Source organism: Oenanthe melanoleuca, chromosome 4 (genome assembly GCF_029582105.1).
Source record: "Oenanthe melanoleuca isolate GR-GAL-2019-014 chromosome 4, OMel1.0, whole genome shotgun sequence".
NCBI classification, from domain to species: Eukaryota; Metazoa; Chordata; class Aves; order Passeriformes; family Muscicapidae; genus Oenanthe; species Oenanthe melanoleuca.
In genome coordinates, this window is record NC_079337.1 from 14,616,274 (window position 1) to 14,642,718 (window position 26,445).

The window sequence follows — 26,445 nt, forward strand, 5'->3', positions numbered from 1 at the left end:
TCTAGAGCACAAACACAGGATTTTAAGTTCTGACATTTCCACTTAAAATATAAATCAAACCAAAATCTACTGAAATGTGCCAGAGTTTATTTATGCCTAAACAGAATAAAATGTGACTATGACCACAAACACAGCAGGGTGCACAATCAATAGTGAGATTTCACTGTCTGTAAATGCTTGAAGAACAACATGTTTCTCTTCCTTTCCAGACTATCACTGGCAATCTCTTGCCCCGTCAGGAGCTTGCACAGCTGTTAGTGCCCAGAACAGCTGGCTTCTTACGTAATTTTTTGTTTCCAAACATCAGGTTGAGAAAAGAATGCACTATTCTTCACATTGCATGCAGCAGTGTGAATTCTCTAAGAATATCTAAACTGAAGCTTCATGTTCTCAATTTGGAAAGTGGGTTAGTGAGTCCAAGTCTGGAACTTCTGCTCTGGGTCCCCTACACAACAACACCTTCACTGAACATCAGCATTGCAAAGGGATGTACTCAGCTTCTAAGGTAGACTAAAAATGCACGTTCATTTGACAGATGAGGCCATCCCTCTGACAATTAATAGATAATGTTACATCACCATAAAATAAATCTCAATACAAGAAAATAATCAATAGATTCCAATCAGAAGTGCTTTTCCTTTTTTCCTTTGGCTCCTTTCTTCCTACTGCTCACACATCCCACTAGGAAGAACTTCTCCAGCTGCCACCTCTGCTGGGTGTTTACAGCTTTTTCTTTCAATACCCACACACAGGCTGTTTTCATGTCCCTGCTCTGGGCTGGATCCTGGATTCTGCCTGCCATTGCTACATCTCCTCACTGCCCTGTGCCACTGAGGTTAACAGGCCTCAACACAAGCAAAAAGGTTTCAGCAAAGTACAAATTGCAGGATCAAAACTTAAATCACTTGGTATTCTTCTCAGAGAAAGGAAATCTTTCTCCTGTCCCTTTAGAGCTCACCTAGAGTCACCCAGAACACTTGTACTGTGAGATTTACTTGAGCCAAGTGTCACCACAAAACATACAAACGTGTCTGGCTCCCTGCAGAGCAGATAAAGATTTTGGGGTGTGTGTGTCTGTGGTTACAATTGCCAGAATAAGAACGAACCAGCTGACAAGCTCTCAGACCACACTGCCCTCTCTCCAAAGGGAAACACACCCAAGTCATAATTGGCATTTTCTGAATATAAGCAGGAATCTCTTGGATGCTGCTGGGTTTTGGCTGGACCAAAGTAGATGCCAAGAAGCAGTCTTCCAACTCACATCTTTAGAAAGTGAAATAGCAAATATTTCATGGAAAGCATTGCATGGAGCAGGTAAATTACTGCAACTGAAAAAAGGAACAAAATCATTACTCACAGGCTACTCTGTGCTCCTTGGTGCACAACTGCTAAGCTGATCAGCTCATCTCTGCTGCCTGGGCAAGCCCCAAGGCAGGGACAAAGGAGGAGTTTAAATACAGTATCTAAGCATATCACTGCAGTGCTAAAGACATTAGATCCCTATTACACTTGGACTGTAAACAAGAAGCTAAATACCAAAGTCAAAAACAATTAGCTGCTTGGATGAAAGACTATTTTTTATTTTCTTTCACTAACTCACATGCCAATGGCGCTGACATCAGTGTACAAACTAAGTATACGGATTTTTATCTAGCCAAGGAAGATGTTAATACATCTCCATCTCTTTGTCTGGTAAAATTTCTATCTATTTCCACAACACTAAAACAAATGAGATGTAGGGGAGACAACAGCTCTACTGCTCCCAAGTCCTCACCGGACAATGTAAGATCTCCTTTAAAGTAAAAGTATATACTTAGACACACTCTGTAAAAAAAAAAAAAAAAAAAAAAAAAAAAAAAAAAGCCTGTATTATTTCATTCATTAGTGATTTAACTCTCTTTAGCAGTTAAAAATTCAGCCACCTGACTTGTTTGCATTTAGTCCTGAGATTAAGTTTATGTGTTGTTTTTCATATATCCTTCCCTTTCAATGTCTGCCTACTACAAACCAGACTTGGAATCAGAAATTCCAGCAGCTGGCTCACTTTCACTACTTGTTTTTACAGCTGTTTCAACACTAAGATCATAAAAATAAATTGCAGAAATATCAGGGTGCTGGCACTGATACAGAGAACAGCAAGGTGCAAACAGTATGTAAACAACACATGACAAAGTGTGGAATTACATCAACATACTCCAAGTCCTCTCAGTCTCATAAGAAGAGGCAGAAAGCCTTGCATTTTCAGCACTAAATGAGAATATTCCTCAAACTCATCTTCTCAACAGGAAATACAACTTGTACTTGCTGCCAGAGTCAACTCTACTGACTTGGCCAGCCTCCAGTTAGGTAATGGCCAGAACTGAATAAATTCTGTGCAATATATTCATTTGGGGATGCCTGTGGGCTCACACTCCCGGGCTTGTCTGGACATCAGGAGTGCAAAGCAAACAAAACGAGAAATGTTCCCTGACACATTGGCTCTGCATCAACATCTCCTGGTCCATGGAGACCATCACCATCCACCACTGCTGGCCTCAACCCAACCTTTTTCTGCTGCCATAAAGCCACTTGCCTCTCTCACTGGTCTGTCTAGAAGGCAACTAACTGTGCTTATGTTCTCCTTGCCAGTGTGGAAGGTCTGCGCCGGCTGCAGGCACAGAAAGCAGGGAAGTGTTTCTCTTCAGCTACCACTCACTCAGTACTGGAATTATGGAATTGGGCATCTCCCCCAGATCCCAGCATTTTGCCAGGAAATAGTCAGAGAAACTCATTAAAGCACACCAAATCCAGTTACAAGAATAGTCACAGGACTGCAGGAAGATGATCCGCTTGGCAAGAAACCCCGGTGGTTTGCAGGCAATGTTTTTCTTCTCACTGAAATTTCTCATGGCCAAGATCGCACATTTCAAGCATGCAAACGATCAGCAGAGTTCACTTCCAGTAACTCTTCATCTTTGCCACTGGTCAAATGCTGTTCTTTGCAGCCCAATGTCAGCCCAGCACAAAACGGATAAATGTGGGAAGCTGCCAGAGCGCCTGCCCCAGATCCATGCTCTTTCAGCCTGTCTCATCTAATTCCCTTGCTCTCCCAAAAGAGCAGGCACACACAGAACTGCAGACATGACTTCTCTACACCAGACACGTGGCCAGATAGCCAGTAAGAGGCTGCAATTTTGCAGCAACAATTGGCTTGGCAATTGATAAATATATCTGCATTCATATACATACACACACGCAAAATTCACAGAAGTCTTTGTGACACAACGGTGCTATGTAAAATTAGATTAATACTTCAACACTTATACCTCCTTCCAAGTCATGTCCAGTTTTGGGTTCCCTTCTCCCTCCTTTGCAACAAACTATCCAGAGTGTAAGTGCCTGAGTTTATTGGTATCTTTCAGGTACAGAGTTGCTGCCTCTGACCAGTTTCCTTTTGATTCATTTTTTATTTAGTCTTGCTGAGTAGCAACTTCTTAAAATCACTTAATATGTGAAAACAATGTCAGCATTTATCTTGCTCATAAGACATCCCAAGACACCTGAATCTCTGCTGAACAGAGGCACGAGCTTGTAAGCAGCTGCTGCAGGAAGCAGAAGACTGGCATGTTTCCCACCATCAAGGCACTTCCAATCAGTTGCTACTCATCTATTGTGTAAATGGGATATTGCACATGGAAGGAAAAACATGTCAAAGAGGTGAAAACATACTTAATGAGAGAGCTAACTTTCTGTTTGTGCTTAGCATTTTTACATCACATGGAACATGTCTCAGTTTCTGTCACTGCAAGGAGAGATTTTACAGCATTCCTTTCTTGCTCTTTTCCAAAACCTGCAGCAGTGCACTTTGCCAGTTTTCCTATACAAGCTTTTAGAACAGACATTACACATGTATCCAAAAGGTTTTCTGAGACACCTCATGTACCACTGGCTGTAATGTTCTCAGGCACAGATCATCTGGCTGTTCTGCATTCCTCACTCTCCCTTTTGTCCTAACAGGGACAGTCTGAATATATTTGCTTCAAAGAATTTTAATTCCAAGGCCTAAATAATTACTCCTTAGGCAATAAAAAACTGTGAGAGGCATTATCAGCAGATAAACTACAAAAGGTGATATTCACTGCCTGGTGAAGCTGAGGGAAAGACATCCACTACTTTTCAGTACATTTTGGGATCAGTTCAAAAACCAAAATCAAATAGTTTTGCCAGAAAATTGAGGCCTTAGTCAAATACAACTCTTCAGTGCCTGATTTGCATTTTCATATCAGAACCTTCTAACACATATTCTTAAGCCAGCCAAACCTTTACAAGCCTGCTGTGAACTAGTTAAGAAATTCCATCATGTACTTTTGAAAACACCCACTTCTGTATGTGTATATTTATTTCCTATTATAATGATTAGTGTTAGTAAACATATGCATAGTTTTGCAAAAGCAAAGCAATTGCAGCCTTTCTGTTACTGCAGCATCGTACTGTCAGATTGCATTTGGAGTAATTTTCACAGCTTTAACTTTTGCTGCCCTTGCCATTCAGTCCTATTCTGTGTAAATCCACACAGCAGCTTTCTTCTTTCTTGTTCTTCCACCACTGCTGTGGCAGCAGGAGCCATAATAAAATTATAAAGCTAAGAGCACTTTGTTGATCACAAATTCTCTTCTGACACCTAGAAAGGACACTTGGCTCTCACCATTACTTCCTAATCCCACAACTTTTTTGGGTGGAGATGGACTCCACCTGTAGAAGACTTGAGTAACTGGCAGACATCTGCACACAGTCTGTCTGGGTATTGTTTCTTAAGTACAGATACATACCTGATTTAAGAGTGGCTGCAAAATGGCACAGCACAGCAAAGGATTTTGAAGAACTTCAGAAACAACTTCCAAGGATAGCACCATCTCCGTTAGGCTTTTGCATGTTACCCATTACGTATATACCCCCTCAGCTTTTTCCTCACATGGTAGCACAGAGTTGCAAAGCAATTGGAAAAGTGAAGGTGTCCCTGTTCATTGCAGAGGGGTTGGACTAGGTGACCTTTAAAAGGTCCCTCCCAACTCAAAACTATTCTATGATTAGAACAGAGTGGTCCTTAACCTTCCAGGTTTCTGCCCAGACTCCCATTTCAAGTGTCTTATTCTGCACAACTGGCAATGCCAGAGGTAAACTGCATACAGCAGAAGATCAGCTGCAACTATCTGGAGAAGCTTAAAAAACTATAGGCAAGGCAATAAAGAGCCCCTGGTAGCTGAAAGGGTCAAGTGGTGCAAGATGGACAAAAAATGCAGAACAGCTGACAAGTCTCAGGAGCTGAAATACAGAGCAGTGAAAAGGTCAGGGAGCAAGTCAAAAGCAGCATCTGGAGCAGCTGAAAGACAATCCAAGCCCCAGATGTCTCTTCCAACCAAAGAGTAATGCTGCCTCTGAATATCTGACACTGGAAATACATAAACCCTGTTTACAGCTTCATACTTCACATGGAGAAAGTGGTCATAAGGACAGCTTAGAAGTAACTTAATTCCCACATGTGAGTGGTGAATACTTCAGCACATACTGGCTTTACTTATAAATGCATTAAGAGTTGTACCCAAGCATGATCTCAACAGATGATCTCTTAAAGTACAAAAATAATCTCTAGCACTGCTCTTTGTTCTCAAAGACTGGTGGCAAAAGATAGCTGAGTACAGATGTCAGCAGCCCCTCTGACAGTGAATCACTGAGAATGAAACAAGGCTGATTTCTTTTTTAGGAAATCCAACACAATGGGACTTTCCAGTTTGTCCAAATCACAGCAGTTCAGGCCTAGCACATTCCTTGTAAAATTGACCAAGACAATTAAGATGCTACAATTGACATTCACTAAATACGCTGCCGAGCAGAAAAATACATTCCAGCTTGTCCAGCAAAAGCCTCCTCCCAAATCTGCTGCAGTGCTTGCAAATCAAAGGAGCTCACAGGATCTGCAGAAAGAGTTTGTAGTTGCTGGAGAGTGGGAAGGAGACAGACAAGTACTTGCTGCCTGTGCCACACTCAAACTCCTCCTTTGGTCAGAGCAGATGTAGTCCCAGCAAAGAGATTCAAACAGCAAGTACTGGCTGGCAACATCTCTGCAGGTACTCAGATGTGCAGAGCAGGAGGAACCTTATCTCTGGGTGCCTCCACAGAAGTCTCAAGGGAAAATAAGCGAGGTTCAACCCACCTCAACTCAGCCCACAGTGACCTTTTAAGTCTCACATTAGTTCACGTTTGACAAGCGGAAATCGATGGACTTATTTGGAACATATTTGCTATGAACATTTCATGCAAAATTACTTCCTCTGCTTTGTTATGCACAATGTAATGTTTATCCCTTCCAGTACAAAGAAGCTCAAGTAACAGCAGCATTTGGTGATCTGCTGAGAGATCCCTCTGAAACAAATCTCTCCCACTTCCATGTGTTCCCATGTGAGCATCCTGCCCCAGTGTATCAGAGTCACAGCCTGTGCCTGCACTGAAATCCAGAATTACCATGCCCATTTCCCAGCTGTCCTGCATGCACCCAGAGGAGGATGTGGATATTAAGCAGGTAGGCACATACTGTACACAGGTAGTGAGCACCCACCCAGTCTCAGAGAGTATCCTGGCACTGTCCCAACTCAAATAAACACGGGCAAGTCAGAACCAAAGGCTCAAACTTGGCAATCTCAGAGGTGAATCTGCTTCCATTCCTACTAAATTTAGTATCAGAGCCAAGATTTGTGTCCTTTCTGCATGCCAACCCCAGTGGGACCTAAACTTGAAACAGACCTACTTTTAAACAGGAATCAGTATAGTTTTAATGCTGTTCAGAAATGTTTTATGTAAATTGTAATTGCCTCTGTCACTTAAAAACATTAACCATACTGACATAAATTTCCATGCTAGAATACTGGAGACAATATAGTCAAATTTTTAAAAAGCAGATGTGTGTCTTTCCACTGAAAAAGCCAACTCTAAATAAGCACCATTACTTTGTAGTCAACATTTCCATCTTCTGCCCAGGAAAAGCATGAATTCATACTTAAAGAACTAACATTTCACTTTTTTTAAACCGAGTTTACATCAGAAAAATAGAGTCCACAATCCTTCCTATGTATTTCAGAAAGTAGCAGTGTGTATGTCATGCCACCTAAACTCTTTTAGTAAATGACAAAGCATCATGTATTTAGTAAAACCACTGTGGTATTGCCCTTTCCAGTAATGCTGTAAGCAAAGTGAATACCATCCCTGAAATCCTAAATCAGCACCAACACTATCCTTTGACTCTAAAATGAACTCATATGGGGGAATGGAATAAATTCATGGGGTCCTTACCCTTTAAAAGGTCAATCTGTGCATGGATGCTACTCTTCCAGCTTGTACTGAAGGAACCATTAAGAGCAAAGCCAATTCTGCTGTGTTGCATCCATAGTCTTCACACTCCACCATCATAACTCACAGTTAAAAGGTGAACACACCTTCCCTGAAAGCATTTCATGTTCATGTGTCTCTTTCTGGTCACTGCTGTGCTATGGGAGCTGAAGGAGAAGCAGAACTAAAGTCAAGAACACTTTAGCAATACTTTAACTGGTTACCTTCAGTGACCTGAAAGCCAGCCAAAAACATGTAAGCATCTTTTACTGACATTGCTGCACCCAAAATGAAAAAAGGGAAAACCAAATTAAGTGATTCACCTAAAAGGATTCAAAAAGAACAAACATGTATATGTTACTTACCTACATAGAACTTAAGGAAAATATTTTGTTTGGTTTCTTTTTTTTTAAGAAAAAAAAAAAAAAAAACAAAAACCACCAACTAGTAGCAAACAACATTGGGCACTCTTCAGGTTTCAGATAGGCTACAAAAAGAGAGAGTTACATTAACTAGGACTAACACTTCAAAAAAATAGATGCAAAAGCAGAAGAAAAATAATCCAAAGATTGCAAGACCTGGATCTGCAGCCACTTTGTGACTGTGCTGAGCATGTTCATGTTTACAGAGTTCAATTTATTCAATTTATCTAATTTAAGAGAGGCAAGGTATCCTGATATTAATTTCTCCTGTAACGAATGACACAGGTCATTAACAGCATAAAACAGCATCAAGACGAAAACAGCAAAATCTACCTTTTGTTATTAACTCCCTTCACAGTAAGGAGTCTGTGTTTTATGTAAGTCACTGTCTGCAGAGGAGAACATCAGCGTGCCCAAGGGAGAGGGGATTATCACCTCCAGTCAGACAGACCGTACTATTTCACATTAATGTAGTCAAAATAGCAGAAACCTTGCCACCCATATCCCATATGACCATCATGGCTCTGCACTGTTGCTTTCTTGATTTTTTTGTTCTTTTTTTCACAAAGAAGAAAAGGACACCTTCTCCGCCTTGCTTGTAAACCTTCAGGTTATCTATGACCTGCACCAACACCATCCTGCATTTCAAAAGCAACATGTTTCATTAGTGCAAGAAACCAAGTTAAGTTTAAATCAGTACCTCAAGCAGCTCCTTATTTGCCATAGCACAGATTGTTTGAGGATTTCTTTGGGCAGAATAAGATGCATTCTGCAAAGTATGAATTACATGAGCTGACTGCTAAAAGAATCAGCACCACAGTTTATTCTGTTTGCAAAGTCAGGCCAGTAGAGATGGGTGAAAGCTACAACTGTGACTTGAATTATTTTACAACTACCAGTTATGGACAATTTTTCCCAAGGAATCACACTCACAACCAACCTCTAGAACAGACACAGCAGAAAAGCCAATGTAAGGCTTAATGAAATCAATCCAGCCTCTTAGTAACTTCATTTTTCCCTGTGTCTGCAACCCTAACTACACCCTTACTTTTCCACCTGCTCTTGACCAGGTAATCATTTGAAAGGTAACTCTGCTCTTCTAAGCTGGAAGGCAAAAATATCTAGGTATCAACCCCATATAAAGCATTTTTTACATAGCTTGATCCATCATCCACCCAAATTTAAGAACCAAGCTTAATTAGAACAGACGTCAATGGAGTAGGACTTTTCAGAATCTCTTCCAACAGACAGTGGTTCTCAAGACAATATTTCAACCTTTACAAATGGAAAAAGATAATTAACCTTTTAACAAAACAGATGAGCCAGTACAAATAGACAACACTGTAGCAACAGTTGGGTTTTCTAGAAAACACAAAGAACCTCGTGCTTTGGGAGTTTGCAGAGCAGATGCCCTGATTATTGTCTTGTGACCTGACTTCTCTTCTTACATTAGCTCTGGCAAAGCTTTTCTAATTCTTCACTTTTTTGTTTCCAATTATTCCTACGGCCTTTGTTGTTTCAAAGACATAATACTGCTGGTGCCGCTTCAGAGCTCAAAGTGTAAACAGCGAGACTCATCAAAAACATTTATTTGGCCTTGCATTTCCTAACAAAACAGTCAAATGCTCTGGAAGTTTCAAATAAATAAAAAAATCGCTTTACACATACAATTTTCAAGTTGACACAGAAAAATAATCCAGGCACAGATAACAGATGTCAGACATTGTTTGTGGAAGGCATTTAGCTTCACAGCAATAGGCTGGTAAAGGAATCTGGATAAAACACACACAAAACACACCAATGCCTACAAGCACTGACACACTTTGCCTCTTTGGGTGATGAAATTTGCCACGTGTTTCAGAAAAACAAACAGGAAAATTGTTAATCCAGTTGCTATTTGTGACCAGACACTGCAGTGGAGCAGCATCACCTACCTACCTTGTGCACCCAGGCCTGCTGAAGAGTCCAAGTAACAGCCACTGAGATATCAAACATCACCAGGAGTCCTTTGCCAGGCTCTGGGAGAAAGCTCCAGGAGCAGCTGGCTCATTCAGCACGGGAGATCCCACTCTAATACCTGCAGCAGCAGCAGGGCTCCTCTGCCCTGCACCAAGAGCTAAGTGGAACCACAGCTGACCCAATGGCTTTGTTGTGGGCTCACTGCAGCCCTCCAGGCTCAGCCCACACCAAAGAGATACTCACCAAAACCTACAGAAAAATAAAAGCAGCTAGAACTTGGACATCTCTGCTTTGCACAGACAGAGGAACAACTCCAACGGGATGCATCTGCTCGCAGTTATATTTCATCAGGACCAAAAGCATGTTTCCGGCATTCCAGCTCTCTGCTAAATTGGATGCAGATGATGAAGGGTTTTTTCCCAAACATATGGAAGACAATGCAGCTGAAATCTCAGCTAGGCCTTGAGAGATCCTGTACATAAGGCACTAAGCTTTCTACAACACACAAGGAATCTAGGCAGCAACTATAATGATTTAATTTCAGAGTGTGATTTAAAATGATATTATGAGACAGAAATGTTAAAAGAAACTAATAAAAGCCTTTCATGTACTCTCAAATAAAGTCAGATGTTCATATGCCCTGTATCTGCACAACCTCTGTTTTCAATGGAAGCCTGATCTCCACTTCAAAGGGAGGAAATTAGACAAAAGGGGAAAGAATGTACACCTCTCAGTACTGGAAGCCCCAGGAAACCCAAGACCAAAGGACTAAATCCATCACTTTCCCAACACCCCCAAGACAGACAAGCCTACAAGATGTTTAACCAAGAGAGAAATCAAAAGCACAAGCATTTGCAGTCCTTGGTCTCAGCCACCAGCACGAACATCACTCATTTTATTTTTTGAGTAGTTACAGCATAGCAAAAAAAATTTCTGCTCGTCCACTGCCAATGTAACTTCTACTCGTTGTGAAAAGAAGCAATTCCCTCCCCAAGTGTAGGTGCCTTTCTTGCTTTAACTGGTGCTGCAGGCATTTATGTTTAGTTTTCCCAGTGTTTAGTCTGTCCTCAAATATTAACAGTGACTAAATCCAAAACATAAAAAGCAGAGTTAAGTCCCAGCTCCCCAGGGCTTTTTTCCTCCCCTATTCTGAAAGTACTACAAATTAAAAGTTATTTAATGGTGAACAAATTCTTCTTCTGGATCTCCATCCTTTGGTACACAGCTTGACAGGAACTAGTTTTATCTGGAAGCTCTGCAGGAAGTAGTTTTGACACTTAGGAAGCAGAAGTAAATTTTTCATGAGATACCTTGCTGTAGTACTTGCTGATTAATCAGAATTTTGTCCATCCATGATATGAGTTGATGCATTAGTCCTTACACAAAATATGTTTGAAACTTCCCCAAAGGAGCAGTTATTTCTGCCTTCAGTGGCACAAAAATCTTGTGACTAGCCTGAGCGTTGAACCATTACGCCACTGTGTTTTCAATAACATTCACCCTGATTTTTGAAGAGTGTCAAATATTTCTCAGACATATATACACTTCACTGGGACAATTCACTTGACCAAAACACGTTAATATAGCTAGTACTACTGATTTAGCCATACAGATAATCCTGTCCACATTGAGACAGATTTCAGACAGCTAAGGAAGAAGTTGCACATGTTTATTTCCAAAATGCTTGAAAACTTATTTGTCCATTGCTAACTCTTCCTCCTTCTCAATTCCAACGACAAGGCAGATATGACTACATTCATCTGGAACCTCCAACATGACTCACTGAAAAATACAGTCAGTTTTAAAGCTAAGTGCAAGACATAGAAAGATAAATCATAAGAACTACTACTACTTAATTTTCATCTCTATTACCAGATCTCTGTAGAGACTGCACCAAAGTTATCCCTAGGCTTGACATTAATCAATGGTTTCTTCTGGCAGAGTGGGAAAAGATCCAGTAAGTAGTTTCAATTAAGAAAAAAAAAAAGAAGTCTATTACTCCCTAAGCAAATAATTGAAAAATTACACTTGCAATAATTCACGCTGTTATTTAAAGCTTGTTGAACAACCCATAAAGCTTGAATAGATTATTTTTTTAACTATTTTTAATAGTTTTATGGAGTGTTTTGGTAGGCTTGATTTGGGAGGGGTTGTTTTTAGTTATTCTAAAACCATTTTGAAAAACTAGTATGAGTGGAAACAAGGCCTGGGTTCATTTTCTGGATCCACCAAAGTGCAGGGGAAGAGGAATGTGTGTGATTGATTTCAAAGCATCTCCTTTTTCCCTGCCCCCTCTTTTGTAATTTCACCTCAATTTATTTTCTTCTGCACGAAACTGGCAAAAGAACATTCCCTTTGTAAATATTTTTGTACAAGGGAAAGAAATACATTCCCAGGAATCTACTAGGCAATGATTTGGTACTACTCTTTTATCCCACTCAGCCACACAGCTTTTCCTGCACAAACACCCACGCAGGAGATCCAAGCATAACACTGGCACAGCTGTGCAGCTGTGCTCAGCCCTTCCCAGCTCCACACCTGGCTCAACAGTGCAGAAATGGAAGGGAGGTAGGGATAAAACTCCACCTGCCCCTCTCAAACTGTGGCAGGGAAGCTAAAACCAGTCCACCTTCTGTCCCACTTCCTAACAGACCTATACACCAGAAAGAATAGTGGAAGAAAATCCTCCTGTCCATGCTAAGTGGTTCATTTCTTCAAGAAGGGTAATAGCTAAGAATGCACATTCTTGGCAACAAAAAAAAACACACCAAAAAAAAAAAAAAAAAAAAAAAAAAAAAAAAAAAAAAAAAAAAAAAAAAAAAAAGCCAACCCTGCCTTGTGTCCCAAGAGGGCATTGTATTGGCTGGTCCTGTAATAAAAGTGACAGTATCTACCACAGTCATGGGTACACAACTTTTCCAGAAAATGGCACAACAGAAATTGAACAACAATACATAAAACAGAAGTAGATATATTTGTTGTGGCAACCACCTAGTAGTAAATTTCTGTATGTGAATTACTGCCAAATCCAGGTACAAGCTCAAGTACACATAAGAGCTCCTGAGAAGATGAAAAGCATCATTTTAAGACTATTAAAATTGCAATTATGACTGCATTCCTACTGACCTTAGCACATTGTCAAGAATCCCCCTTCACGTTTCTCAGGCTTTTCCCCTTCTCAAACTTGAATCTAAGTCCTACTTTTCATTTAAACTCATAATTTCAGATCCATTCCATTATCTTCAAAGTGAACACACACTATATTATTTATTACATTAGTCTGCAACATGCTCTCAAAATCAAGCAATGATTGCACAAATAGGAACCCAAGAGCATGAAAAAGTGACACACTGAACAACATCTCCTCTGTGCAGGCAGAACTCAACTTCAACTCACAGCAGATGCTGAGGGGAACCTGACCATGTCCCTGTGTCACAGTTTATATGGAGCACTAGAGCCACAATTTATCCTCTGAATTACTCAACTGTGAAGAACACAAAGTGAAAGGAAAAGAAGAAAACAGATGTTGTCACCACAGCTGATAGACAAAGGAAGCTCTAGACACATCTGGATATCATGAAAGCCAAATATTTTTAATATTACTTCCAGTTCTTCTCTCTGGCAAATACGCATTAGAGGTCCTAAACTCTAATCCCAAGTTATTTGAATTAGTTTAGAAATACACACCAAAAAAACACAGCCACTACGGGAAAAAAAGGGGGGGAGGGAAGCAAATTTCTGCTGGAAAAATCCCATGATAAGCAGCACAGCATACAATGGAATGGAAAAAAAAAAATTCAGAATCAGTTCTAAGATTTCAACACAGCCTTCCAGAACAAAGCTGGTTTTATCATCTTTATTATGGTTCACTGGACAATTTTATTTTATTTTTCCTGTAAGGAAGGAAGAACAGAAGTAGCTGTCACAGCACCATGACATTTCCTGAGAGACTGCCAAGGAATTGGGGGTTTCTCAAAAGATATCTCAAGTCTGGGAGCCAGGGACCATCCTGGCATAATTCAATTCATGGTCCAGATTTCTAGAAGACCTACCATTCAAGCAGCCCATTGAAGCTTAAATCTGCAAAGCAAAGCCATAACAATCTGTACTAGTGTCCTTGAAGAAAAAAAAAGAAGGCTTAGATGGTGGCAACTTTGAAGTGAGGGAACAATTTGCAAAACTCAGATTACATCAAAACTAATAGGAATCTTTCCTTCCTATCCTGAGGTACTGAGGTGATTGCTCTTGGATAGACAGCTTGCCTTTAAGATTTGTAATACAATCTGATCCTCATGAGAACTGCAAAATTCACATTTGAAGGACATAATAAATAGAGAAGACACTGCAATTCTTAGCTATTTCTTGCAAGATTCACACTTGAAAAATACTATTTGTCTTCTCTGATAAAAATAGCCTGGAAGGAATAGAGAATAAATATTTTTTCTTCACTAAGTTCCTTAACAGTGGTAATACATAAGCTATTTACAAACTTGCTTTCCAATTCAATATGGAAAATAACACACCATATCAATGCATCAACACCTTCTTCACCAAGTTCTGTTTTTCTCCACTGGAAACAACAAAGACAGCTTGGCAGGCATTCAGGGAAGAGAAACAGAGATAAGCATTTGGTTGGACTGACACCCTGACAGCCAAGAACACAAAACATTCCACAAATGTTGGATGGGTGCAAACAGCAAGGAGCAAAAACAACTTTAAGAGGGGGATGGCACACGTTGGCTCACTAAGGCAGGCAAATCAGTGACTCAAACACATCAGGATATCACTGGCAGCAACATAAACCAAAGTTACCTCCACGCAAGAAGCCTGAGTGAGCAAATAGCCCCTTGTTCAGAGAAGGAAACAAGCACTACCTCTCTGCTGTGTGGCAAAAGCCTCCAAGATTTCAGTGAGGACTACTCCTGCATCAAATAATTTCTTTGGAGCCAGAAATTCGTGTACACCATTCAACGCAAATTCAGCTTGTCCATGCTCAACACCTGCATCGAAATCTGTACTACAAAAGGCATCCTTAATTCTCAAACATTTTTGTCATCCAGATGACAATTCCATAAACCCAAAGCTAGTAGTAATAATTCTACAAACCATTTCACTAATTAAATCCACTCTGTGGAAAGAAACCATCCTATTTTTATACTGCTTTGTATTATGACATCAGCTACACTGTACAGGTCAAACCAAAAGATTTAAGCATACGAAGAAACCTGTGTGATAGACAAAACAGCAGTAATGAAAAGCATTTTTACCTCTGAACAATTAAAATAATTTTTATTCCATGAACTGCATGACTTTATTTGCAGGAAGTTCTCCTCTTTCAGTCTGGAGTTTGTAACAAACAAGTGGAATTACCATAAAACTGTGTTGCACATTTTTCAACTCACTACTGACTCAATACCCTACTGAGATTATTTTACTCTGTTCACCTGATTCTTCTTTTATTGGTATGTGTTGCCTTTTTTTCTCAGCAATATTTCTTTTGCCCTTTTTATTTGATTTCAGTAGATATTGATCACAATATAAATGGAAGCTTTCTTTAGGGAACAATCACCTCAGCTATCAAAAGCCCAGAGCAGATGGATCTTCTGGTAATGAACCAGATCTCTCATGCAAACAGAACACCATGACAGTGTCAGCAACACCTCAGGTAACTACATCAATACTAAGTCCAATGGTGACACCTTTTTTTGAAAGAAAGATGTGTCAAGATATATTGGTAAAATAGTATGGTTCATGGAACTGCTGCCACTAACCTCTACAGCAGGCCAATATGCTGAACAACACTAAGTCCAAAAAGGTGCTGGAAGCACATAAGTACCCACACCTAAGTGTTGCCAGTTTTCTGCACAGCAGCCACTGGGTCTCTGGCAATTTTTAAGAACCTATGTGAAAGCAAATGTGGCAAAATCCTGCTACAGAGAGGACAGGAGGTGCACAGTGGGAAATGCCCACAATTCCACCACACACGAAAACATATCCTAAGCCTGCTAGTGAAATTCTCAGAGCCCCTTCCCGTGTTAAACCTGTGACAGTACATCACCTGACTGAACACACACAGTACCAAAATACTCTTTCTCCTTCTGCTCCATCATACATGCAGTCTGCAATTACAGCCAGCTCTCAGGTAGTTACAAACACAGAAGCTCTTGGAAGCTTGTCCTCTGTCATCTGCTGAAGACTCTCTTCATCTGCCAGCCCTTCACACCCACAAATGGGCCAGCTCTGATTACAGTATACTGTATTCAGCCATCACACCAGCTTACAGGAGTTTTTTGTACTTTGACAGCAACTAAAACTTTCTTGACACACAGTTCATCCATTTTAGCTGCAAAAATCCCACCACAAAATTAGCACAACTCTGCAAAAAAGCCTAAATTATCCTGAAGATCTTAAGTCACAAATTAATAATTGAGAAGTGACTGAACAATTCATAATTAACTTAATTTTTTTTATGCTTAAGCCTATTTATGTGGCTTTTAAAACTTTGCACCATATCCTAACTAATAACAGGAAATTATGAATGGTTAATTGAAACAATGGGGGACCCAATTTCATCATTGCTCTAGAAAAAGCAGCAGTTTCAAGTTCACCATAACATTTAAGAAAATTCTCAAGGCACTAAACACTTAAGATCATTTGTAATCACTTTATTTAACTTTCCATTCCCCATCCAACATGCTCAAATTCATGAAGCATTTCTGCAAAATACCACCCTGAACCATGCAGTGCTTTCTCAAGTTCTACAGCAAGACAAAATACAGTATTTTGTATTTTGGCTGTGCTTGGTGTTTGTGATCAGTAACACTACACTACAGTGTCTGCTGACTGCCCACATTTAATATTTCCTTTCCATAAATGCCTTAAAAAGTTGAAAAGCAGTCACACATTCATGCTAGTAAATGACATTGAGCATGACAATTAAGAAGCAGCAAGTGCAGGAAGTGCCAGCTTGACTAAGGTGAAATGGAAAGAGAGGAATTAATGATTTTCTACTACGAAGGAGATTCCTGCCCACCTTCAGCTCTGTAAATGACATGATTTATAATTCCATCTGTATAGACAACCAGAATAACAATTTTTAAAACAGTTCAACAGTGATAGTTGGAGATGCCTCCTCAAAGTATCTTATTTTTCCTGTAATATGTTTTCAAGACTCCAAAATTCATTTTCAGCAGAGAGTTTTGTAGAACCCTATTCTTACACATCATTTTGCAGATAGCCACATTCACTCATCTCTCTGCAAATCAAGGCAATTTTACAAGATTTTCCCAGAGTAAACTAGCATTGCCTATGGCAGACCAATGGGTGACAAAAGATAAATTGGTAGAAAAACATTACAACTAGAAAATTAAGCACTTTTAGACTGTGCATAAGAATATACATAATGATAAAATATATAATGATATGGCAACAAGAATCAATCACAAACATCTGAAAGTAATTTGTTAGCTAATGAAATGGTGCCAAGTCAAACAAAGAAGTTACAACTTACTCACAAAGCCAAATTTAAGCCTAGATGCAACTAGCAGGCATCAACATCAACAGATCTAGGACTGCTTTGAGGATCTCTAAGCCAAAGCAGCTCTGATGCATCTACAAATACACAAAACATGCAACAAAAATCCCTGTCACCTTGTCCATGGACTTCTTATCTGAAGTAACTTTATCAAGGTTATTCAATGCTGCCCTGTGCAAATGTCTAAACCCAAGGCCTTCTTCCACTTTCCCCCCACAGATGAAAGTACTTTGGTATTATTCCCTCATCTCTAGAACACCTACTATGAGAAATTTTTCCATACCTTATTTACTGATTCACAAAATTCACGTTTACAATGTAAAATGAACATTCTAATGTTACAAAGGAGCCCAAAGGTCTTAATGAGAGAGGCTACTTAATAGAAAAGCTTTTTTATTGTTACTCCAAAAGTAATTTAAACCAATTAAACTGAAAATTGTAATAACATACATATGCTATGTCACACAGTATATTAAACAGAGCCAGAATAAAAAAATATTTGGACCAGTCCAAGCCATCAGCAATTTTACCTGTGGTCTTTTGTCCCAGGATGGCAAATGAGTATCTTCAATCTTAGAAATCTGTAATCTTTTCATGACAGCTTGATCAATACTAACATATTTTCACACAAGCTTTCCGCTAAGCATCTATTTTTTTTGCAGAGGTGTTTCAGCACTACCACCACCAAAAAAATGACAAGTTAGAGCTTAAAACCATTCTCCAAAGAGCTCTGTTGAATCTTAATGGCTCGTTAAAGGGGGGATAATTACAGGATCCTGTCCCAATTTCCACACTACTTTACTTTTTCCTACCTTATTAGCCTCAAAAAAAAAATCCCTGCAAATGACAGGCTAGCAAAAAAAAAAATTTTTTTTTCTACTTTCAGTGAGTCTCAGAACAAACTATTTGCTCCTATCAGTTTCCAAGCAATCTGTCTAGGCATCCAAGTTGATCAGCAAGAACTATTCAAGTCTCCTTGCTTTTAAACATACCCAAACTGAAAAGCTTGTTTAACTGGCTTATTAGGCTCTGTGATTGATTTCTTGACAGTTCCAATAAATCATCTTTCTGGTTCTGTGATAAGACTTCAACCCTTCATTGCTTGCAATCTATACAGCAGATGCCAAAAAAAGCTGTGTTTTTAGTATATCTGAAAACACACAAAAAACTACTTTTTCTACAAACAGCACACACAGCTTGTTTCCAAGCTCAAGTTCTCATCCTATTTTTTAAGCACAGATACTAACTTCACATTCATCTACACACGACCTTCCTTCCACCAGCTCCACACTAAATATTTTCCAAGCTAGCATCCAAGACTGCTGTACTGTCATGCCATGGACAACACTCAACATACACTGTCTGAAACTGTCAGCAATCTCCCCATGCAAATCTGCTATTTGATTTTCATGTTTCTAGGAAACTCCCTAATACCTAACAAAGCTCAGCAACACAGCGTTCCATGACAGAAAGATGTAGATTTAACAAGAAGCATCACGTGAATTTCCTGAGTACAAGATTGCTTTGCATAAGATGCATACAAACCACCTCTCACCATGCACCTCTGATCCTCAGCTAGAGGAGAATGAACCATATGAGTCAGCACAGAACATGACACTGTACACACATTACTCTCTTTTTCAGGTACATGACAGGAAACTTGTCACACACACTATAGTCCAGCATGTGGCACCTCCACAACTCAGAAGAAAAATGAAAAACTTTTTCTCCAAGGAGAAAGTATGAAAAGAACAGCAATATTCTTGCAGCTCAGAACCAAACCACTCATCTAACACACTGTTATTACAGTTAATATATTTTCCCCTCCAAGGGCCACACTGTATGGAAAGGTGTTGGATATTTTATGGTATTGGAAAATAAACATGAATTAACTTATGTTCATAACTGAGTGGTATCCCAGGTCTCAGACACTGAGTTTTGGCTTATTTCTATACAACTCTTCCAGCCTAGACACTCAGCTTCAAGGCATAGGAAGGTATTCAGCTCCTCAAGGAGGTATATCACAGTGCCACAATGTGAGCTCAGTTAACAGAGCTAACTTTTCCTCAGAAGTCTAAGCTCATGGGACACCAGAGTCTTGACCAGATGTGCATTTTGAGCAGCATAACCTCCTACAAAATATTTCTTTTGAGCTATGAATGCTTCCTTCTCCCTCCAAAAAGGCTGTAGGCTTGGTGCACAGCCCTTGCCAGACTAGAAATTATTTCCTGGGTATTTCCCACCAGGTATTGTACAGTATTTTTTCACTGCTTACTGGACTTAATGTACAAAATACTGCATAGCCATATATGGACTACCAATACTTATTATGTTGTTTTGGCTAATCTACCATTTTTTTCTAGCAGTCCCTATGAAAGTAAGAAATGGTAAAACTCACGTTTCAGAGCCTTCCTGTGGGTGCTGGGAGATGAACATCTCCAAAGAAATGTCCCAGAAGTGAAACCATCAAACATGACACAAATGTCTGAAGTGAGTCAGAGGGAATTTAGGATTTTATTCCCAGTGCTGGCAGAGGATCACACCTATGCCCAACTCGCCTTTTGCACTTCCCCAGTTGCCAAGGCAAGGTGTCAGAGCTACATGAAAGTGCACTGTACAGCAGTGCTGCACAGAGGCTTAATCTTGTTAGGTGATAAACAGTCTTGTCACCGAACGTGCCACGTGCTGCATGCTCATCTGGCTGCTTTAGTCCTTTCCTGGTGTCAGCTGAGTGCACTGGGAGCTTTGTGAGCCCAGGTGACAGCAAGAGGCAGGAATTCAGCACATACTAAACAGAACAGCCAAATGCAAGAGACTTAAGAGTGTGCATGAGAAACCACCAAGTTCCCCAACTTACAGCATCATCACAGCTGTCCCTGCTCCTTCCCAGAAGTGTCCCTCTCCCCTCCTGCCTGGCAGAAGGCAGCATTTGAAGGGACCAACTACACCAACACAAAGAGCCACTGACCACTGCAAAGGGCAGAGCCAACAACCCTTGCCCAGTGTGGTAAATCCTACCAGCAATACCAGCTGACCAATTCAGGAGCTGAATCACCATGGCAAATGGCCATACTTGTAACATCAGTGCTAAAAACCAGGAAATTCTTCAAAAGCACTCAAGCTCTTAAGAAAGAAAGAAGTGAAGTCACTATCCCTAAAAGTGTTCAAGCAGTGACTGGATATGGCACTTAGTGCTGTGGTTTAGTCAGCACAGTGATTGGTGTTCAAAATGATCCTGGAGGTCTGTTCCAAACCAAACAGCTCCATGATTCTATTAAATTAATTAACAGTTGACTCATTGCAGGACAGAATCATCACAGTGAAAATAATAAGGGTCCTACTGCTGATGTCAACTATATTTTTGTCCTGGCACATTCTCCAATACTTGTAAAATATTCCCATGGTTCAAAACTAGACTTATTTTTCCCAGTTGTCCACATATGACAAACAAGCAGGAGAGCAAAGGATGTCCCTTCTCATTAAGTCCAGTTTCTAAAACTCCAATGCAAGCCAGCAACATATTACTTTCTGGCAGAAAAAACATCATCAAAATAGCTATTTTAATACTTCCCCTCACCCCAATGCAGCAGCCCCATGGCTTCCCAGGAACTCCTTACCCTGTTAGAATTTTTCTTTCATCACTGCACACTCATGGACAGGCTACACCAATTTACTCCTTATCACCCCAAAATAGTTCTGCTCTCTCCCTGATGTTTACACACCTGACATACTTATGTGTAGAGTCTAAGGCTGCTTTCTCATTTTCACAGGATACACAAAGCCAGGTCCAAATTTCTCTGAAGAAAGAGGACTTGAGCATGGCTGGTTAAGTCCAAGCAGCAGACATCACACACCTAGCAGGCTACATGGAAAACTAAACAACTCAAAAGCACCAGGTCTTCTACACTCAGACAGTTATTTATTATTTTTCTTAGCTTTTCATTACTCAAAAACACTACTTACAACCTGTGCCTTCTTAGATCTTCTTCCTGCTTATTCAAGAGAAAAGTCCAACCTAAGAAAGCTGCTGGCATCAAGAGACATAGATTTCTATTTATACAAATGTATATTTTCCTAAGTATCATTTATTAAACATTTCTGGGGGATGAGGTTAACTGATTCCAGTTTGAGCCTTGTGTTCTCCTAGGAGGAGAAGGGCCTTCACCATCATACATCAATTATTAATAATGTTTTACATTTCAATTAATTCATTGACTTTAAAAGAATTTTTACTTGAGCTGTATTTAAAATAGCACCTTCAAGACTTCCCACTGTCATATAACAGAATCGTATTTGCTTTTTTTAAAGCAATGAACAAATGCATCTTACATACGAACAGAGTTAGTCCTCAATCTTGCAATCATGTGTTGATAGGGGGGTGGGGGGTGTTTCCTACCTTGTTTTCATTCCAAAACTGCACTTTTAGCCACAGGGCAGAACTCTGTCACAGGTTTTCTGGCCAGTATGTTTCCTATTCGCTTCTAAAATAAGCAAATTAGACATTGAAGTTGAGTCCATCTGGGTTCCAGCAACGCTATTAAGATCCAAAATTACCCCGAGCAGATTCTTACTCTCAAAGTCTATTTGCAAAGCTCTCATTTTAGGACACTTCCATTCAGCTCTGCAGAGCCTAAGCAGGCTTTGGACTTGGCAAACAAAGTAAGAATTCACAGTGATTGTGAAAGAACGTAAATTACTATGTCCAAACTAAAAGGTATTGCATTCTCTCTCTCTTTCTCCAGGCAGGCCCTTTAACATTTCTGCCTCAGTTTGCTTACTTCTTAGGAGAAATTTAAAAAAAAAAAAAAAAAAAAAAAAAGTTAAGAAAGAAGAAACATCTGTGGAAACAGCTGCACAAATACTGCAACTGCCAGAGGAATTATTTCTTTCTAGCATCCAGGATTTCTGGGTTTGTGTGTTGCAAGAACACTTAGTAGTGGATAACCACAGTGACTATCCATGCATCTGACACACAATTCTGATCTCAATCACGGATAAGAGGCAAGAGCTCAACACCAGCCCACCACAGACATACAAACACACAGGGAAAACAACAAGAAACCCAAACTCTTGAAGGAATTGTCTAGAGGCTAAACAAAAAAAACTTACACAGCAAGTAGGCTGCTTGCTCTAACTTCTGGACAATCAAAATTCCATGGTAGCTAGTTTATAATTACAAGCAAATGTACAGCACAGCTTTTCCCTTTATCATTATCTCACTTTTAACAACACTAAGACCCCAAATTACTCAGAACACTTTCCAAGACAACACTCTGAAATAAGGCAATGATGTCATTAAATAAATAAGATTTCCAGAAGCCTGTCTTCATCTCCTAGATACATGTCTGTGTTCACATACTTGTCTTTGAACTGCAGCAATCTGTTATGCTCCAACAGGACGGATTAAAAAATGAGTTTTTTCATGTTCTGTGCTATATATTGATAATTGCACAATTCTTACTTCTCAGTCCATATTTAAGTAGGTAAGGTGAATATGATTAAAACTCCATTACACTAATAATCAACTAAATTAAAGTCACTATTTCCAAATACAGCAACAAGATCTCGAAGCTACTGTACAATGCACAGTTTTGTTAGGGAATTACTGATACTTTTTTCCCCCCTCCAAAATACTGAAAGAATTATCAACCAATACAGTCATGGAGGGAAGTCACCTCATTCAACTGATCCACACAGCAGGATTTGAAGAATGAGAAGCAAAGTTAATTGCCTGTAGCCTCTGCATCATTTTTCTTTCTCAAGAAACTCGAGAGGGCCTTAAGCATACTTTAAGTCACCCTTGACTGTAGCACTCTCCCATTTGCTCAACAATCATTTAGCACGCTGGGATTGCTGCAGCACTTGAGCTTCTTCATCTTCCACCTCTACAGTCAGCTGTCAAGCTGGGTACACAGAGAGGAAGCCTTACTTGACCAAGCTCCAGCAGGCTTCAGGGGGTCTCTGCTCCACTTGAATTGATGTGACCACTGTTATTCATTCTTTAAAGACTCATCCTGTAAGACTGTGCCTACACATTCCTGCAGCACTGCCTAGAAACAAAATGGTGATGAATCTCTTGATTTTTTTAAAGATCACAACTTGCTTTGCACCAGCAGTTCTTATCCTTCCTTGTATCCACACACTTCTAGCTGAAGAAGGCAGGCCTTCATCATCTGCTGTGGTTATTCAGCTCCTTTTCATCAAGCCACAGACAGAATATCACATCTTTTTTCCCCCATGTAAATAACACTAAAAGGACAGAGGGTCAGAAGTGAACAAATGGAAGGCTACAATGGGACAAGAAAGAGCCCATCCAGCCCAACATCCCATCTCCAACTGTGATGGAAGCAGAATCTCAGGGAAACAGGATAGCTAAGACAAGAAAGCAGCAATACTTTGGGCTAGCTACCCCTTAAAACTGGGTTTTCCTTTTACTAACCTCTACACTGCAAGTACTTATTAGTTACACCTTACTTAGGTCTAATGCACAATATTACCTCCTTTCATTTGTTTTGAACCTGCCACCATCACTGCCAGAAACACTCTGGAACTTCTGAAAAATAAGGGAGGAAGAAGTAGTCTCTGTTCACCCTTTTCCTGCCACTTGTCAGTAAAGTTTTCTCAGCCATCTCATCTCCAGGCTGAAAAGTTCCCTCCTGCAGCACTGTTTTTGCACAGAAGCTGTGCTGCCCTTGACCATTCTTTTCATCCTTTTTAAGACCTTTTCCAGCTTCAGCTGCCAATTACTAGAATCCACCTCCCCTGATGTCACCTCTATCCTCCTCCACCATCTTCTTCTCACAGCACAGCATGTGGTAGCTGGGGGATGTCAAAGATACAGCTGGAAAGGCAGCTTATGGAAAATCCAGGATGCTGTTGCCAGAGTTGAGGTTGAGTCAACCAAGCAAGGATTAACTGGAAGGGTACTTTCTCTGTCTGCTGCAGGAGCACTCTGCCTGTACCTGGGAGGCAGTAAGATCCCTTTAGATAGTACTAAGTGGGAGAACCAAACATGCTTTTTCTCTGATTAGTGTGGTCTGGGCCAAAATGTGTTGGCTATTTCCTTATTTTGAGTTATTTCCCTGTTTTGAAAGGAGGCAAATTGCTGGGTTTTACTAACACTTCATGATTGTTCAATTTAAAATTTAAGTTCAATTTTCTTTTCTAACAAATTGCTATTCTAAAAGCAAAGCTAAATGTGGGAAAAGAACCATGGGAACACACCGACTACTCCTTGGAAGTAACACATAAAAAATGTCTTTACTAAAAAGCTACAAATCATAATTGCCATTACACAAAATCACACAAAACTCAATATAGGAAAATGAAAGGTAGTTCGTGACAAGAAACTATACACATTGCCAAGGAATTCAACATGTGCTGAGGTTTGTCTCATTGAGCAATGGAGCACAAAAGCCCCTCCAAACTAACAAGTACAACAGTAAACAGAAGTTTGCTGAAGTTAAAAGCAATGGGTTAGTGTGTTCCTGCAAAACCTCTGGCTTGATGGTGCATGACAATGTCATTAGAAAAGCCCAATGAAACTAGAGCTGAGCCAAGCAGACAAAATTAATTCAGATTAACAGATTAATTCATTTAACAGATAAATCAAAGACCATGACTGTAAACAGAAGAAAACACCACACTGCAGGTGGCTTCCAGTCTCCAAGCAACTATCTTATTTTGCAGTGTAACCAACGACTTGGAAAAAAGAAGAAGAAAAAAAAAAACAAAAAACATGAGTGCAAAGTTGTGCAGGTGACAAACACCAAAGAAGCTGTTAAAGAGGAAAAGCCACCGACAGCCTGTCTGTCTGTGCACCAGTCTCTGTCTCCTTGTTCAGCAGGTGCTCAGCTGGGAAGAACTGATGGTACCTGAGACTATCTTCTCTGGGAACCATCTTAAAAATGCTGGAATAGAGAAAGAGAGAAGAAAATAAAGAAACTGTATTTTCCACTTTTTTTTAAAGATAAGGTAAAGAATAAAATAGCAACTGTAGAGAAAGTAAAAATTGGATAGAGAAGGCTGCTAAACACACAAAGAGCTAATAAGAACCAGAGCTAACAAAGCTGGTAGTCAAAAACATGCAATAAAGCTGACTGATTATAATTACACCAAATACATATATTGAAGAGTCTATCAAATGACTTTGCTGGCAAAACAGGGTATTCTTCACAACTAAATAATCTAGCTTATAATGGAAGCTAATCAAGGACCATTATGGTTTATTCTGGATCCATATTCAATGAAATACAAGATCAATTTACAGCTTCACTCCAGTCCTTGCCATACCCACTTGGGTCACCTAAATGTAACTGGCAAAAAGGTGAAACAGAAGGAAAGAGTCAGGAAATATACAAGAAGCTGCTATGCTGCTAAAGCTGAAGTATATCCATCTTTGAGATGCCTGATATTTTCATGTATTTTTGAGTGGTTTCAATTGTAAAAAGTGCAACTTAATCAACATTTTTTCTAAATAAATGCACACAACAACTATAAAAACAATTCTAACTTGAAATCCTTGCTTTAGCAAAATAATAGAAACTAACACACTAAATCCTACCTCTTGCACTTGCCACAGCCTTACATGAAGGAAGAGAATCTAAGTTGGAAATCTGGCCTCTATTGCCTTTTTAAGTTTCTATCTCTCCCAAGACTGGCAGCAGAGTAGCAAACGCCATTAAAAGCTGTGTGTTTCCTTATCATCCAACACTATCAGCCACTCACCTTACCTTAAGTCTCCAACATAACAGAACACCAAGTTCCAGACTTGGAACTGTTCCAGATACACTCCTACCATGTTTTTCTTGGTTAACAACACCAAGAGAAGACAACCTTTTGTTTTTCTGCCTGGCTGAAAGCTAACAAACATTCACTCTCAAAACAGTGTACAACACAAATACCACCCCAATATGATGAAGTATCACACTCAGTTTCAGCAGATTATTTTAAAATAAAAACTGTATCAAGCATTCCCTCTGTCCAATATAGAGAAAACCAGTTAATAGCTCCAGGAAAGAAACAGACTTCCAAAGGCCATCAGATCACAATAAATACAAAAAAGTCTACACAGAAGACATTTAAAGTTAGCAGATGCAAATCACTTCAAACTACCCACCATAAATTTCAACTCCTTTTTTTTTCTTCCACCTGGTGTGTTTAAAAAAAAAC

The 26,445-nt window shown here is 39.7% G+C and overlaps 1 protein-coding gene across 3 annotated transcripts in view; it reads right to left on the reverse strand.

Moving 5' to 3' along the window:
- The window catches only part of ARHGAP24 (Rho GTPase activating protein 24), a 180,395-nt gene that overhangs the window by 151,966 nt on the left and 1,984 nt on the right, over positions 1-26,445 (reverse strand). The gene's annotated exons all lie outside the window — the stretch shown is intronic.